This window comes from Pinus tabuliformis, chromosome 5_1 (assembly GCF_031772625.1).
Source record: "Pinus tabuliformis cultivar Carrire ecotype Pingquan chromosome 5_1, CPIR1, whole genome shotgun sequence".
Lineage (NCBI taxonomy): Eukaryota > Viridiplantae > Streptophyta > Pinopsida > Pinales > Pinaceae > Pinus > Pinus tabuliformis.
The window spans coordinates 927688332-927705196 of NC_142305.1; the positions used below are offsets into that span (position 1 = coordinate 927688332).

The 16865-nt window shown below is 39.1% G+C and overlaps 1 pseudogene; it reads left to right on the top strand.

Annotated features, from left to right (window-relative positions):
• Positions 1-1131: 1131 nt before the first annotated feature.
• Positions 1132-9104, top strand: LOC149167825 (uncharacterized; annotated as a pseudogene).
• Positions 9105-16865: the final 7761 nt, after the last annotated feature.

Below are 16865 nucleotides of genomic sequence, written 5' to 3' on the forward strand. Positions count from 1 at the left end.
TAGTATATGATAGACATGTTTGGAAGAGTGAGGGGACAACTTGTAATATAAATCCATCGATTAAAACATATGGTGAACCATTATCATATTATAATAATCTTGGCAATATCATGATCCTAATTAATTTTTTGGAATGAGTAAGTTATTTATTGAGTACTTTATGTACCTATTCCTCACTTTATTAAGCTTAATTTTTTCTTAAAGGTAGCACCTATTTTATATGGCTACATTCATTAGGTGAGAAATTAATCATTAGGCGCAACTATCCCATAGGGAATATCCCATTATCTAGTAGTTGTTTGGATTAGCCAAGTTCATATTTTAACTAAGCAAAATATTATAGGAATCTATTAGTTTTAAATTGTTATAATTTTGTTTAATGTAGTATATAATTATAACATAATGTTATAATTAATATAAAATAGAGTTATCCAATTATAATGATTATATATAAAAAAGGTTATGTGATAAGGTTAAAATGTATGTAATTTTATATATGTTTTAAGTAAGGAAAGTAGGAAAATGAAGAATTAAAAGCTAAAAAGTAAAAATTATGTTAGTTTATTGTAATAAAGTAGAAGAATAAGCACATCTTGGCCATTTGTAAATTAGAAGTTATTGTTATATTTGACTTGCAAAATTCTAAAATAAAAATAAACTTAATTTCTATACCTAATCTAATCACTTCCATAAATTATCAAATTATCTATGCTTATAATTAAAGACATACATAATAATAATAACATCTACTTATAATCCTTAAAACTTATAATCATATTTTAATTGTATTTTAACATTAAAACATTATCATATCTTAATGAGTATAACCTTGATATTTATATTAAACTAGGCTTTTTTTAAAAGTCGTTGCTAATGAATATGATGGTATCATTGACACTTTTCATCACAATTTCTAATGAACATGAAATTATATTATTTAATTCGTTTAAAATAATAAAAAAATTCACTTGCTGTTAATTTAAACTTGATCCTTAACAAACACACAAATATTTTCCACCCCACATTAATGTTAATGTTAGTGTGCAATAAAATAAATTCAAATTTTCAATTTGTTTACGTATAATTAATATTAGCGAATCGCAACAAACACTTTCAGTGACAGCTACAATCTTCACTCTTCGGCTCTCTGCTGCAGTTGGCCATAACAACGAGCAAGATGTTGTTCCAACGCCCTTTCGTCTGTCATTTATCAACAGCCAGCGGAATCAGTAAGCGTCTATTCTCATACCATCCTCGTTTAAATTCTTTGATTCTATCAAAATTCTCAATTTCTCCTCCTCCGTTCACAGTCAGATCTTCTGATATCCATAACTTCGTTTCAAATACCAAATCCCTGCAATCCTTGAGACCTTATATCACAACGGTATACTCCACAAAACTGCCCTTCGAAAGGGCACCCCAGCAACGAAATCTCATCATCCAAGCCAATTCAGACAACGCCTCGGAGGACGACTCAGACGACAAAGAGGAGAAGAAGAAGCAGGCCAAGAAACCCAAGGGCCCCGTGGACCCCAAAAAACACAAACCCTTGTTCGACCCCTTCAACAAGAACCCTGTGATTCAGGAGCCCGACGACCCCACAGACCTGCAGGAGGTCTTCCACAAGATGAGAGAGGACGACCTCGTTCAGCAGGCCGTCGAGATGTTCGACGCCCTCTCCAAGGACGGGCTAACCCACGAGGCCATGAAGCTCTTTGGACAGATGAAGGCCAATTCCATGATCCGAATTGGATACATAAAAGACTGTCAAATAACCATGACTGTATCAGGTCGGAAAAATCTCTAAAGAATTCCAGAACAGCGATCAAAAACACCCTGAACCAGTGGCAATGGCAGTCAACATGGAACGACGAGGACCTCGGTCATAGTGCACTGACCGAGGCCCATGGAGACCGCGCAGGAGGCCAAAGTAGCCCCTGGGAGCCCCGGATCGAGAAACAGGGGTGGTTTTTGATGTGCGATTAGTGGCACATCACTAGGCGAAAAAGGCCGCGAAGGAAAAGCCCGAGCACTCGGTCGCGTGGGGGAATCGGAGGACCGCGGGCGAAAAGGGGAAAAAGCGTTGAACGTACAAGGTGGGACCCGCGCTCTAGAAATTGGCAGTTTTGATCGGGGTGCCCTTAAATGGTAAGAGGTTTTGGACGAAAGCGAAGCGATTCCATACACCGATCGACGTGTGGCAGGTGGAGGTGAGAGAAAACCGCTGTTGATTGCATGTTATCGGTCGAGCAAGTAAACCGTGCGAAACATGCGTATGGTGTCGGATCTAGAGGGCCCAGATCGGACAACTAAGATTGCGCCCGATGGAGGAAGCAAAATCGACAGAGAATTAAGCCGTGTTTTAAAGGGATTTGGAATCCGTTTGACCGCCACGGTGGAGGAAGAATGCATCCACAACATAACTAAAGAAATGAACCGATGAAGTAGGCTGGTGACGTTTAGAGGAGGATAAGTGGCCACTCCCTGAGCATTCATGATGACGCCGAACAGGAAATTCCTAGCGCAGCTGCAGAAGGTGAAGAGACAGAGGCGGAAGAGGAACCAAATAGGCATAGGATTCGAATGGCTAAAGCCATGAACAGAGGAAGAAGACAGTCAGTAGAGTCAAGTAAGACAGAAGTCGAGAGACGAAGAAGTGGAATAGTGAACCTTGAGAGGAGGACTAAACACAGAGAAAAGTAAAGCAGAGCAGAAGAGACAGAGGGCCGAGCTGACGAAAAGCAGCATCAGGCACCAGAGAGCTTGAAGATTCAAGCCATCACATAGAGGATTTTGTCCGGACTGAGCACCACATTTGGCTCTTTCCACTGTAGACTAGAAGGTCACAAAGCTGGTAGGAAGAAGAAGAGTCTGTGTACTCCAGTGGCTTGGGGAATCCAAGAACCACCCTGCCAAGCAAAACCTGCTTCAAGTGAACTCACATTGAGTCCCTGTATTGTAAATTGTCTGCCCGAAGGCATAATAAAACAAGGCCACCATTGAAAGCTGGACCGGAGATGTAGCCCTGGAGAATAGGGTGAACTCCTTATTAAAATTGTTTGTGTCTTTGTGTTTCTTACTGTATTTCTCTGTTGACTTTCCATTTTATTGTTTGTGTATTGGCAATTTGATCGATCCGTTGCTTCAATAACACAGAACACACACCAGCACATGAGTCTGTAATACCTTAGTTTAATAAATCTTTAACTGATGTCACTCATATGGTGAATATCAGATCAAGTGGTATCAAAGCTCAAGGTTGTAAGGTTAGACAAGCTTGTGTTGGTTTAACTGTGAATGCTCACAAGATCAAAGCTCAAATTAGGAGAAGGAGAGTTGGTGGAAACGAATCCTGAAATTGGGAGAGTCTATCCTCGAAAGATAATATTAGAGGAAGGTTCTATAGGGCTAGAACCTCAATTCATAGAGAGTTTCCTAGCTATAAAGTCTATGGTTGAAGAAATGTACAGAGACTTTAAAAAGCAAAAGGGTGGAAGATGCATCAGGCTCTAAGTAAGAGAAAGAAGAAGATGAGTCTCACTTCCATGAAAACTCCAAAGGAAAGGGGAAAGAGGAAAGCTTCCTCACACCTCCTAATAGCCCTGTGCATAATAAGAAAGCATCTTTGATTAAGTTAGATGTTAAATTTTATTTGCCTATATATGATGGAGAGCTGAATGCTGAAAAATTGGACAATTGGATTAGACAAATTTATGTGTATTGCAGGGTGCAGAACATAAACTCAGACAAGAGTAAGATTCAGCTGGCAAGCCTACGCCTAGGTGGCACTGCCTTGGTTTGGTGGGAAGGCAGAACCCACGCTAATATGAAAATACATGGTAAGACCATCTCTGTCTAGAGTGAATTTGTTGCTGCAATCAAAAAGCAGTTCTATCCATTGGCCTACATGCAACAAGCCATGATGAGTTGGCAAACTCTTCAACAGTTGAAAGGGCAAAGTGTGCAAGGGTATACTCAAGAGTTCAGAAAGAGAGCATTGATGTTGGGTATCTCACTAGACTCACAAGAGACTCTTTTGAAGTACATTGGTGGTCTACACAGCTACATGAGGCATACCATCCTCATGTTTAATCCCACTAGTATAGATAAGGTATCTGTACAAGCTACTCATTTAGAGGCTAGAGGAAAGAATGGCAATCCAAAAGTTGGGGGACCATCCCAAACCACTGTAAGCAAAAGCAAGGAGAAAAGAAAGTAGAAGTGGAAAGCAAGGAAGGCTAACACTACACAGAAAGCCAAAGCTTCATGAACTCACTGCAAAAACGAGGGGCATGATGATGAGCATTGTTGGATTCTGCATTTAGAGCTGAGACCTAAGAAGTCTGAGGGCAAGAAGAAGAAGACAACTGCAACTATTCAGAGAGATTTGGGTTAGACTCTGGAGATGAAACAACTATGGTAGCCATAGGTACAAAAGGTTGTCTGCTTTAGAGAATGCTGAAATCAAGAAGCAGGTACATGAGTTGCTTGAGAAGGGCTTCATTAGGCCTAGCACATCACCATGTGGGACACCAATCATTTTGGTGAGAAAGAAAGATGGCTCGTGGAGAATGTGCATTGACTAACGAGCGCTGAATAAGATAACAATAAAAAATCGTTATCCCCTTCCTCACATAGATGATCTTTTAGATCAATTGAAAGAATCCATTTATTTCACCAAGCTGGATTTGCACAGTGGATACCATCAGGTCAGAGTTGTAGAGCAAGATGCATGGAAGACTACTTTCAAAACAAAGCAGGGATTGTATGAATGGTTGGTTATGCCTTTTGGCTTGACAATGCTCCTGATACTTTCATGAGATTAATGAATGATGTACTCAGACCTTTTCTTGATGATTTTGTTATTGTGTATCTGGATGACATTTTGATTTTTAGTAAAACATGGGAAAAAAATTTAAAGCATGTTAAGCAGACATTAGATGTTTTGAAAAGAGAAAAACTTTATTTTAAACTCTCAAAATGTGAATTTGGCAAAACATCTCTAAACTACTTGGGTCATATAGTAGGGGGAAGTAAATTGAAAATAGATCCCTCTAAAGTGGCAGTCATTGTGAACTGGCCTAAACCCAGGTCTGCTGCAGAAGTGAGAAGCTTCCTAGGAGCAGCACAATATTGGAGGAAGTTCATTTCTAACTTCTCCTCTATTGCAGCTCCCTTACATGCTTTAACAGGATTGAATAAGGTGTTTCAGTGGGGAGGCAAAAATTAGAAAGCCTTCGACACCTTGAAAGAGAAAATAAGTACAACACATGTACTAGCACTTCTAGATCTACAAAGACCATTTGAGATCCAAACTGATGCCAGTGACTATGCCATGGGAGCAGTGTTGACACATCACGACAAACCCATATGTTATCATTCCGAGACTTTTAATCCTACAGTAGTTAACTATCCTACATATGATAAAGAATTGTATGAATTAGTTTAGAGTGTGAAAAAGTGGAAACATTATTTAATGGGCAAAGAGACGGTAATACATACTGATCATCAGCCACTTCAATATCTACAATCCCAAACTAAGTTGCAGCAATCAAGACATTACAGGTGGATGGGTTTTCTACAACAGTTTCACTTAGTCATCAGATATAAAAATGGTATACATAACAAGGTTGCAGACATGTTATCTAGACCCATTATAAATGCATCTACCATACTTAAGCATAATTCTGTGCTACATGAAAGCTACATAGAACAATATGCTCAGGATATGGACTTTAAAGATGTATATGCAACTTAGAGTCAAGGAAAAAGAGTAGATGAATTGGACTATCATATAAAGGACCAACTCTTATACCATTATGGGAAACTCTGCATTCCAAAAACTGAGAGGATAAATATAATTAGGGAAGCACACACTTCTTTGATATCAGGTCACTTTGGGGTAAGTAAAACAGTTGCGCAGCTGCAAAGATTCTGCTATTGGCTGAAAATGAATGAGATAGTTTCTAGATATGTAAGAGGGTGTGCCATGTGTGCTAAAAGCAAGCCCAACAAAAGAAAACTAGGCTTGTACACTCCATTGCCAGTTCCTTCTTACCCTTGGGAAAGTGTTTCCATGGATTTTGTTGGAGGACTGCCTAAATCTAGGAAAGGTCATGATTATCTATATGTTGTTGTGGATAGGTTCAACAAAATGTGTATTTTGATACCTTGTAGTAAACAGATCACAGTTGAACATACTGCAAAATTGTTCTTTGAACATGTATGGGTTCATTTTGGATTACCTACTTCCATTGTATCTGATCGAGACACCCGATTTGTGGGGAAGTCTTAGTCGAGTCTGTGGGAACTGATGGACACCAAGTTGAAGAAAAGCACATCTTTTCATCCACAAACAGATGGCCAGAAAAAAGTAGTAAACAGGACAGTGATCCAGTTACTGAGATGATATTGCAGTAAACATCCTAAGCTTTGGGATGAACACTTGTGTTATGTGCAGCATGCTTACAACAGAGCCAAACACTCTTCTACACAGAAATCTCCTTTTGAGACCTGTTTTGGTTTCACACCAAGGTCTCCTTTGGATTTTGTCTTTGTTAAAGATACCATGGTTGATGGACACAGTGATATGGACAAGGCAACTAGGTTCATTGAATAGATCGAGGAGATCCACTAGGCAGTATAGGAACAACTGGAAAAGAGCCAGGCCAAGTACAAGGCTAGGCATGATAAGCATCGGATGGAGCATAGTTTTCAAGTTGGAGACGAAGTCTGGCTATATATCAACAAGGACATGATGCAAGGTGAAGGTAAAAAGCTAAAGCCTATCAGGTATGGACCTTTTAGGATACTTGAGAAGATTGGTGAAAATGCTTTTCACCTTGATTTACCAGTTTACATGCACATCTACTCAGTCGTAAATGTAGATTGCTTGATATTGTTTGAACCTTCAATGATTGAGGACCCTAAAGAGCAAAGTCAATTGCCTTCTATTGATGACTTGCTACCTGAATAACTCAATGAGTTGCAAGAAGACACAGTGTTGGACAGGAAGGTGAGGACAATGCACAAGGGAGATTTTGAGTACCTTCGGATTGGGCTCAAAGGTTCAAAGCCAAGCAGTGCAAATTGGATTGAGATTGGACAAGTGAGAAAACAATATCCTCACTTAGTCGATGCTTGAAAACCAAATTTTGGTGGTCCAAAAGCTTTTTCAGTGGGAAGGCTGTGATCCGAATTGGATCCATAAAATACTGTCAAAGAACCATGACTGTATCAGGTCGAACAAATCTCTAAAGAATTCCAGAACAGTGATCAAAGACACCCTGAACCAGTGGCAATGGTAGCCAACGTGGAACGACGAGGACCTCGTTCAAAGCGCGCTGACCGAGGCCCATGGAGACCACGTAGGAGGCCAAAGTAGCCCCTGGGAGCCTCGGATTGGGAAACAGGGGTGGTTTTTGATGCACGATTAGCGGCGCATCGCTAGGCAAACAGGGTCGCAAAGGAAAAGCTTGAGCACTCGGTCACGTGGGGAAACCGGAGGACCACGGGCAGAAAAGGGAAAAAGCGTTGAACGTACAAGGCAGGGCTCGTGCTCTGGAAACTGACAGTTTTGATCGGGGCGCCCTTAAACAGTAAGAGGTTTTGGATGAAAGCGGAGCGATTCCATACACCAATCGACGCGTGGCAGGCGGAGGTGAGAGAAAACCATCGTTGATCGCGAGCTATTGGTCGAGAAAGTCAACCACGCGAAACATGTGTATGGCGTCGGATCCGGAGGGCCCATATCGGACGGCTGAGATTGTGCCCGATGGAGGAAGCGGAATCGACAGAGAATTAAGCTGTGTTTTAAAGGGATTTGGAATCCGTTTGACCGCCACGGTGGAGGAAGAACGCATCCATGACGTAACTGAAGAAATGAACTGACGAAGCTGGCTGGCGGCGTTTAGAGGAGGACAAGTGGCCACTCCCTGAGCGTTCATGATGACGCCGAATAGGGAACTCCAAGCGCTGCTGCAGAAGGCAAAGAGACAGAGGCGGAAGAGGAACCGAACAGGCATAGGATTTGAATGGCTAAAGCCATGAACAGAGGAAGAAGACAATCAGTAGAGTCAAGTAACACAGAAGTCGAGAGACAAAGAAGTGGAACAATGAACCCTGAGAGGAGCACTGAACATAGAGAACAGTAAAGCAGAGCAGAAGAGACAGAGGGTCGAGCTGACCAAAGGCAGCATCGAGCACCAAAGAGCTTGAAGATTCAAGCCATCCCATAGAGGATTTTGTCCGGACTGAGCATCACATTTGGCTCTTTCCACTGTAGACCAAAAGGTCACAGAGCTGGTAGGAAGAAGAAGAGTCTGTGTACTCTAGTGGCTTGGGGAATCCAAGAACCACCCTTCCAAGCAAAACCTACTTTAGGTGAACTCACATTGAGTCCCTGTATTGTAAATTCTTTGCCCGAAGGCACAATAAAACAAGGCCACCACTTAAAGCTGGACCAGAGATGTAACCCTGGAGAATAGGGTGAACTCCTTATTAAAATTGTTTGTGTCTTTGTGTTGCTTACTGTATTTCTCTGTTGTCTTTCCATTTTATTGTCTGTGTATTGACAATCTGATCGATCCGTTGCTTCAATAACACATAACACATACTAGCACATGAGTCTGTAATACCTTAGTTTAATAAATCTTTCACTGATGTCACTCATAGGGTGAATATCAGATCAGTCCAGGATGCTTGATGTCATTGCACAAACTGTCGTCATGGAAGCCTATGCCAAGGCCGACAAGCCCAAGGATGCCCTCAAGGTCTTCATGAGAATGCATGCCTCGGGGTGCTTGCCTAATTCCTATAGCTACTCTGTTCTTATTCAGGGACTGTGCCAGGGTGGAATGCTTTAGGAGGCAGTAAAATATACGCTTGAGATGCTGGGCTATGGTTGGAAGACCAATGTTGCCACTTATGTCACTTTGGTTGCTTCCTACTTGAGGGCACAGAAGGCTAATGAGATGTGGCAGCTCCTAGTAAAGCTGAAGGAGAAGGGGTTCGTCGCCGACGACAAGGCAGCTCGGCAACACATGAAGAGCATGGGTCGGTTCAACAGGGTAGTCATGAATATGTTGTTTGGGCAGTATAAGTAAGTGACAGAAAGAATGAAATGCACATATTTCTGAATGATTTTCTGCTCGTAATATTTTTGGCACAATGAATTCCCATCACTCACTTTGCATGAAACTGTGCAGCGAAGCGCATTATTCTTTATAGAGCAGGGGCGGTGCAAGTAATTCCACTTTTTGAATTTTTTCGTAGACTGTTATACTTCCCACCCAATACATGGGTATCCAGAACCTGTTAGCATTAAAACGATTCTTTAATGCGGAATAAACACTTAAAAGAATCGTAAAGAATCGTAATGCTCTAAGAAATCATACCTCCGGCCATTGATGCTGCTTACACTCCAAAACCAAACTTTCCGCTAGGTTTTAAGGAAGTCCACTTCCCTTCACGTTTTCTGGATAAAGTGTGGATGATCTCTGGACGGCTCTATGTGGAAAAATGTTCACCGATTTGATCTGCCCCAACTTCGTCTTCGAGCTTAGGTGACAGAAAACAAGGAAAGCGCTGGCCTAAATTTAGAACCAACAAAATTTAGAAACTCTAAATACAGTGAAGACAGAATGGAAGGGAGGATAATTAACAGGCAAGAAAAGATTGGAATTGCGAAATGGCAGGCTAAACTTTATAGAAAAGTCGAGCAGAGAGACGGGGCACGTAAACTCTCCTTTTCCCGATGCATCTATTTGTGTGTAACAAATCCCATTGTTGCATCATCTTAATGATATTTGAAGTTCTGCGCACAAATTTAAGTCGGACATGGAGACCAGAGAGAGATAGCACTTGAGATCGATTTTCGCGGTGGAGATGAAGAATGATAGATTGTTCCCAAATCCTATTTGGCACTTCCAAGCTCTTCTCACTCTAATTTGATGGTGTAAGGTTGAAGGGGATTGAGTTAGTGAGCTTGGGGACCAAACATAAGTATTTATAGCCAAGCTTCCATCAAACTTCTGTTGGATATGTGTCAAGTGTTCCATAGATCATGGTAGAGAACTGCAGAGGGAGTAATGGACCACTCCAGAAGCTCCCAACAAGAAATTAATTAACTGCAGTTGATTTCCGTAATTTAAGGAAATGACTGCAGTTGGTTTCAGTAAATGAAGGAAATAACTGCAGTTTACTTCCGTAATTGTCGGCGGCAGTTGGGAAAACGTAAAGGGAGCTTAACATTCTCCCACTTGGTCCATACTTCCAATCTTAATGTCTCATCTTAAAACCCATTGATAATCTGTATTAAGTAATAGATACATGAATCATGGTGATAAGTCCTCTAATGACGAGTATTATCTACCATGTATTACAATGTATTTATTTCTATTAAAATTTATGTGGCAACAATTTCTTAATGAATAAACCCTATGTTTATTCTTGGATCTACATGGATGAATTCTCTCAAATCAAATTAAGGTGCACATAAATATGAGAAAAACATCACAATAATTAAGAATTTCATTAAAATAACATTGTCCATATAATGAGAAACTACATAATGGAACCAAGTCCCATATTCATTACATGATCCTTGAATTTAAATGGTGGCATGCCCTTAGTCAAAGGATCAGTGATCATCAACTCAGTGCTAACGTGCTCAATGACCACTTTCTTTTATTTAACACGTTCCCTTATAGCTAAATACTTAATGTCGATGTGTTTATTTCAACTCCCACTTTTATTGTTTTTAGCCATAAAAACAACAGTTGAATTGTCGCAATATATTCTTAATGGCTTAGAGATAGAATCCATAATTCTAAGTATAGAAATGAAACTCTTAAGCCATACACCATGTAAAGTAGCCTCAAAACAGGAGACGAACTCGGCTTCCATAGTGGAAGTGGCAATCAAAGTTTGCTTGGCACTCGTCCATGATATAGCTCCACCGACCATCATAAAAATGTATCTTGATGTTGATTTGTGTGAATCAACACATCCAGCAAAGTCAGAATCTGAGTAGCCAACTACTTCCAAATTGTCTATCCGTCTATACATAAGCATGTAGTTTTTGGTTCCTTGAAAGTACCTCATTACTTTCTTTGCAGCTCTCTAGTGGTCTAAACTTCGATTACTCCGATATCGTCCCAACATTCCCACAACAAATGCAATGTCAGGTCTTGTGCAGACCTGAGCATACATTAGGTTTCCGACAACAGAACCATATGGAATGTTCTTCATTTGTTCCATTTCAAATTCATTCTTCAGGCATTGGTTCAAATTGAACCTATCACCCTTCACAATGGGAGCTACACTTGCTGAATAATCCTTCATCCGAAATCTCTCTAAATTTTTATTAATATAGGTTTCCTGAGACAGACCCAAGATGCCTCGAAATCTGTCTCTATGGATCTTAATGCCAATGAAATAAGATGCCTCACCCATATCCTTCATATCAAAATTTTTAGAGAGGAATTGTTTCACCTCATGCAGCAATCCCTTATCATTGGTTGCTAGCAAAATGTCATCCACATATTAAAACAAGAAAAGAGATTTTACTCCCACTGAGTTTTAGGTATATACATTGATCCATAATATTTTTACAAAACCGAATGAAGAAATTACATTATGGAATTTCAAATACCATTGGCGGGATGCTTGTTTTAAACCGTATAAGGATTTCTTGAGCTTGCAAACCAATTGCTCACCATTTCTAGAGGGGAATCCTTCAGGTTGTTTCATGTAAACCTCCTCCTCTAGATCTCCATTGAGAAAAGCCGTTTTCACATCCATTTGTTGCAATTCCAAGTCAAAATGGGCTACTAATGCCATAATAACGCGCAAGGAATCTTTCTTAGATACAGGAGAGAAAGTCTCCGCGTATTCAATTCCTTCTTTCTGAGTGAAACTCTTAGCAACAAGTCTTGCCTTGTATCTCTCAATGTTGCCCAATGAGTCTTTCTTTGTCTTAAAGACCCATTTACATCCAATGGCTTTTGCACCATTAGGCAACTCAACAAAATCCCGGACTTTGTTACTCTTTATAGAATTCATCTCTTCCTTCATGGCATCGTACCATAATTCTGATTCTTTGCAACTCATGGATTGTGAAAAGGACTCGGGATCATTTTCGGCTCCAATGTTATAGTCAGATTCTTGCAGATATACAACATAATCATCAGGAATTGCTGATCTCTTTGGTCTAGTAGATCTTCTTAATGTTATACCACCATCTTCCTAGGAAGTATGTGGTTCAACTCGTTGTTCAAAATTTCTTGGAAACTCTTGAACTACTTGATCTACTGGAATGTCGTCAGCAGCTTGTGGAACTTCAACAATTGGTTGTTCAACACCAGTTTGTACTTGAGGGGTGCTATGAACAATAAGCAATCTATCACTTGAGGTGGAAGGTTGATATTTTGAATGATCCTTCTTAGAAACTATGTTCCTGGTTTGATCACTCCCACTGATCAAGTCATTTTCAAGAAAATTTGCATTTCTTGATTCCACAATCTTAGTGCTGTGAGATGGACAGTAAAATCTGTAACCTTTAGACCTTTCAGAATATCCAATGAAATACCCACTAATGGTCCTTGGGTCTAGCTTCTTCTCTTGTGGATTATATATTCTTACTTCAGAAGGGCATCCCCAAACGCGGATATGTCGCAAACTCGGTTTCCAACCTTTCCATAATTCAAATGGCATTTTAGGAACAACCTTGGTTGGAACTCAGTTTAATATATACACTGTCATCTTAAGTGCTTCAGTCCACAATGATTTAGGAAGATTGGAGCTGCTAAGCATACTCCGCACCATGTCCAAAAATGTTCGGTTTCTTCTTTCTGCTACATCATTCTGGTCGAGTGGACCAGGCATGGTGTATTAGGCAACAATCCCATGCTCTTGAAGAAATTTTGCAAATGGCCCAGGTGCTTGTCCATCTTCTGTGTATCTACCATAATATTCTCCACCTCTATCTGATCTCACGATTTTAATTTGCTTGCCACATTGTTTCTCTACTTCAGCCTTAAAGATCTTAAAGACATCTAATGCTTCTCTCTTTTTATGAAGCATGTAGAGATACATATATCGTGAGTAATCATCTATAAAAGAGATGAAGTATCTCTGACCATGTGAGTCTATGTCTGGACTACATATATCTGTATGTATGATCTCTAATATGTCCGAACTCCTATTGGCACATTTCTTTGATTTGTCGGTTTTCTTTCCCTTTATGCAGTCCACACAAGTCTCAACATCAGTAAAATCCAGAGTATTAAGTACCCCTTCATTTACTAATCTTTTAATTATTTCCATGGAGATATGACCTAATCTCCAGTGCCATAATTTAGAGGAATCTTCATTCATAACACGTATTTTAGTGCCAGTGTGAACATGTATTGAATCATAAGTGACATTGTTTGTAAATTAATGCAATAAAGACCATTAGACAAAATACCATTCCCAACACAATCAGATTTATAAAATAAACTGAAGGATGTTTTTGAAAAGTTAAAGGAACATCCAAAAGGTACAAGCCTTGAAACTGAAATCAAGTTTCTAGAAAAACTTGGAACATAAAAGGTCTTTTCTAATTCTAAAACAAAACCACCACTGAAAGTTAAATAGCATGTTCCTATAGCTTCCACATACGAGCCCATCTTGTTTCCTGATAAGATGCTTTGCTTACTTCCCACTGGTTTCCTCAGGTTTTTCAAACCCTGCGAGGAATTCGAAATGTGAATTGTTGATCCAGAATCAATCCACTAGGTGTTAATATTGACATTAACCATATTAGATTCATAACAAACAAACAAGATTGGATTACCTTTGTCCGCAAGCCATTTCTGAAATTTAACGCATTCCTTCTTCATGTGTCCCTTCTTTTTACAGAAGAAACACTTGGAATCCTTCTTGATATCAGCTTGGCGAGGTACTTTACCTTTCCCTTTCCAATTGGCTTGAGATTTTCCCTTTCCATGCGTTGCTAGCATTGCACTTTCTCCCAGTTCCATCACCAGTTTCTCTTCCTCTTGAACACACATGGTCATGAGTTCATTAATTGACCATTTATCCTTATGTGTGTTGTATGAGATTTTGAAGGGTCTGTATTGGTGCGGAAGGGTGTTCAGAGTGTAGTGCACCAGGAAGGACTCCAATATTTCAACCTTGAGTTTCTTCAATTGAGCCACAGTGTCCCTCATTTGCATGATGTGCTTGCGCACACCTTTCACATTGGTGAGCCTTAGGGATGAGAACTTCATGATGAAGGTGCTTGCTAGTGCCTTGTCTGAAGTGACGAATTGATCATCAATGGCTTTCAACAAATCTCAGACCTTTTCATGCTGATCAACAGAACCACGAATACCAGCTGAAATTTTAGTTTTAATGAACATCATGCTTAGGTGATTAGATCGCTCCCATTGTTCATAAAGTGTGATGTTTGCTGCAATGTTGATATTAGTGAGTGCCGGTGGTTTATCTTTATAGCATAGTCTATGTCCATCCACCCTAAATGAAGGAGAATTCTCTCCTTCCAGACCTTATAGTTATGTCCCTTAAGTTCAGGGATATCACAACAAATTTAAGAGAAATTTGTAGGTTGTACAACTGCATAAATTTAAAGATCACATGCTTATGTTAAATTTGAGGCTTAAATAAAATTTCATGCTTTACTAATGTAAATCATGCTTAAAAATTGAATCTAATGACATAAAAATTGTCTGTGGACTAAATTTTCAATTCAAGCAGTTTCAATTATTCTTTATGATAGAATTTATCAAATTATTCACTTAATTCATAATTCTAAAAGGTATATTATGATTATAATTCGATATAAATTCTATCTTAGATTTGAACTTTATGATAAAACTATTAATTCATAATTCCTGTGGGTAAGTTATGAATATTTTATCCTAATTAATTATATAAATATAATAAAAATTCCTGTGGGATAAAATTTATTATAGTTAGTATAATTAATGACAATTAATGTCTAAATATTCTTTATGTGATTCTAATCAATCATAATATATAATATTATTTAATTAGAAATGTGTGGCTATTCTCTAATCAATAAAAATTATATAGATCACTAGACATTATTTCTTTTATGCATAAAAAATTAGCTTGAAATAAACTATAATATTCATGCATAACATTGAACGATGGGTCTCGTATACTCATCCCAAATAGCATGTTTTAATTTAAAATAGAAATAATCAATTCATGTAAATTAAATACGAGCATAATTAATAAATTTTGCACAATAATTATCCAAAATGCATATAGTTAAATAAATATTATAAACATAAAAATTGAGTAAAAATTAAACATATTTCCAAATAATGCCTTAATTCAGAAAATTCTCAAAAATAACATTTAGCCAAACATGTATATAAACTTTCCGCTACGTTTTAAGTTTTAAGGCAATCCACTTCCCTTCATGTTTTCTGAGTAAGGCATGGGATGATCTCTGGACGACTCTATGCGGAAAAATGTTCACCAATCTGATCTGCGCCAACTTCGTCTTCGAGCTTCGGTGACAAAAAACAAGGAAAGCGCTGGCCTAAATCTAGAACCAACAAAATTTAGAAATTCCGAATGCAGTGAAGATAGAATGGAAGGGAGGATAATTAACGGGCAAGCAAAGATTCAAATTGCGAAATGGCGGGCTAAACTTTATAGCAAAGTCGAGCAATGAGACGGGGCACGTAAACTCTCCTATCCCCGGTGCATCTGTTTGTGTGTAACAAATCCTGTTGTTGCATCATCTTAACGATCTTTGAAGTCCTGCGCACAAATTCAAGTCGGACATGGAGACCAGAGAGAGATAGCACTTGGGATCGATTCCCGCGGTGGAGATGAAGATTGGCAGAGCACCTCAAAGATATGTCATAATAAAATTGAACACCTGCCTCAGATTGACTCCCGTATCATAGTCGCTCCAGTGATAAACTAGAAAATAAAGGGAGAAACGAGTTGATATATCTCTCGTAAGTTCACTAATTGCTATTGGCAGATTTCTTATTATTTAAGCCCCAAATCTTGTTTGGCACTTTCAAACTCTGCTCACTCTAACTTGATGGTGTAAGGCTGAAGGGGATTGAGTTAGTGAGTTTGGGGACCAAACAAAGGTATTTATAGCCAGGTTCCATCAAGTTTTTGTTGGCTATGTGTAAGTGTTTCACAGATCATGGTAGAGAACTGCAAAGGGAGTAATGGACCACTCGAGAAGCTCCCAACAATAAATTAATTAACTACAATTGATTTCCATAATTTAAGGAAATGACTACAATTGGTTTCAGTAAATAAAAGAAATAAGAAATAATTATTGTTTATTTCGGTAATTGTCGGCGGCAGTAGGGAAAACCTAAAGGGAGCTTAATAGCAGCAGCTGGCTGTTGGTGTTCCGCAGGACGAAGCAGACTGTACATTAATTACACTAAATCGTGGAGCCTAGAGAGTTGGTGTAATAAAACCGCCGGAAAATGTATGAACATGTGTAATTATACATCCTATGGTATGGCATGGTGTGATGCACTAAGCCACTAATGATTGCTTTAGTGACTTGTTTTTAAGAATTACGGTGGTACAAATGCCCTTGAAAATTCCGGAAGTCTCGATGCCATTTAAGATCTGGACATTTTTAATCTTCAAGCATTTAGTTTTTGTGCAGGTATAATTTTGACTGGACGCATGAGGGGAAGTCCCCTATCGGCTCCGAATAATGAATATTTATGCGCCATATGTCATACGCAGGGATTTTTTTTTGGAGACAATCAAATCATATGGTATCTTAGACATCCGATCGTGGATCATAGTTGGAGATATGAACTTGAATTTCGATAAAAAAG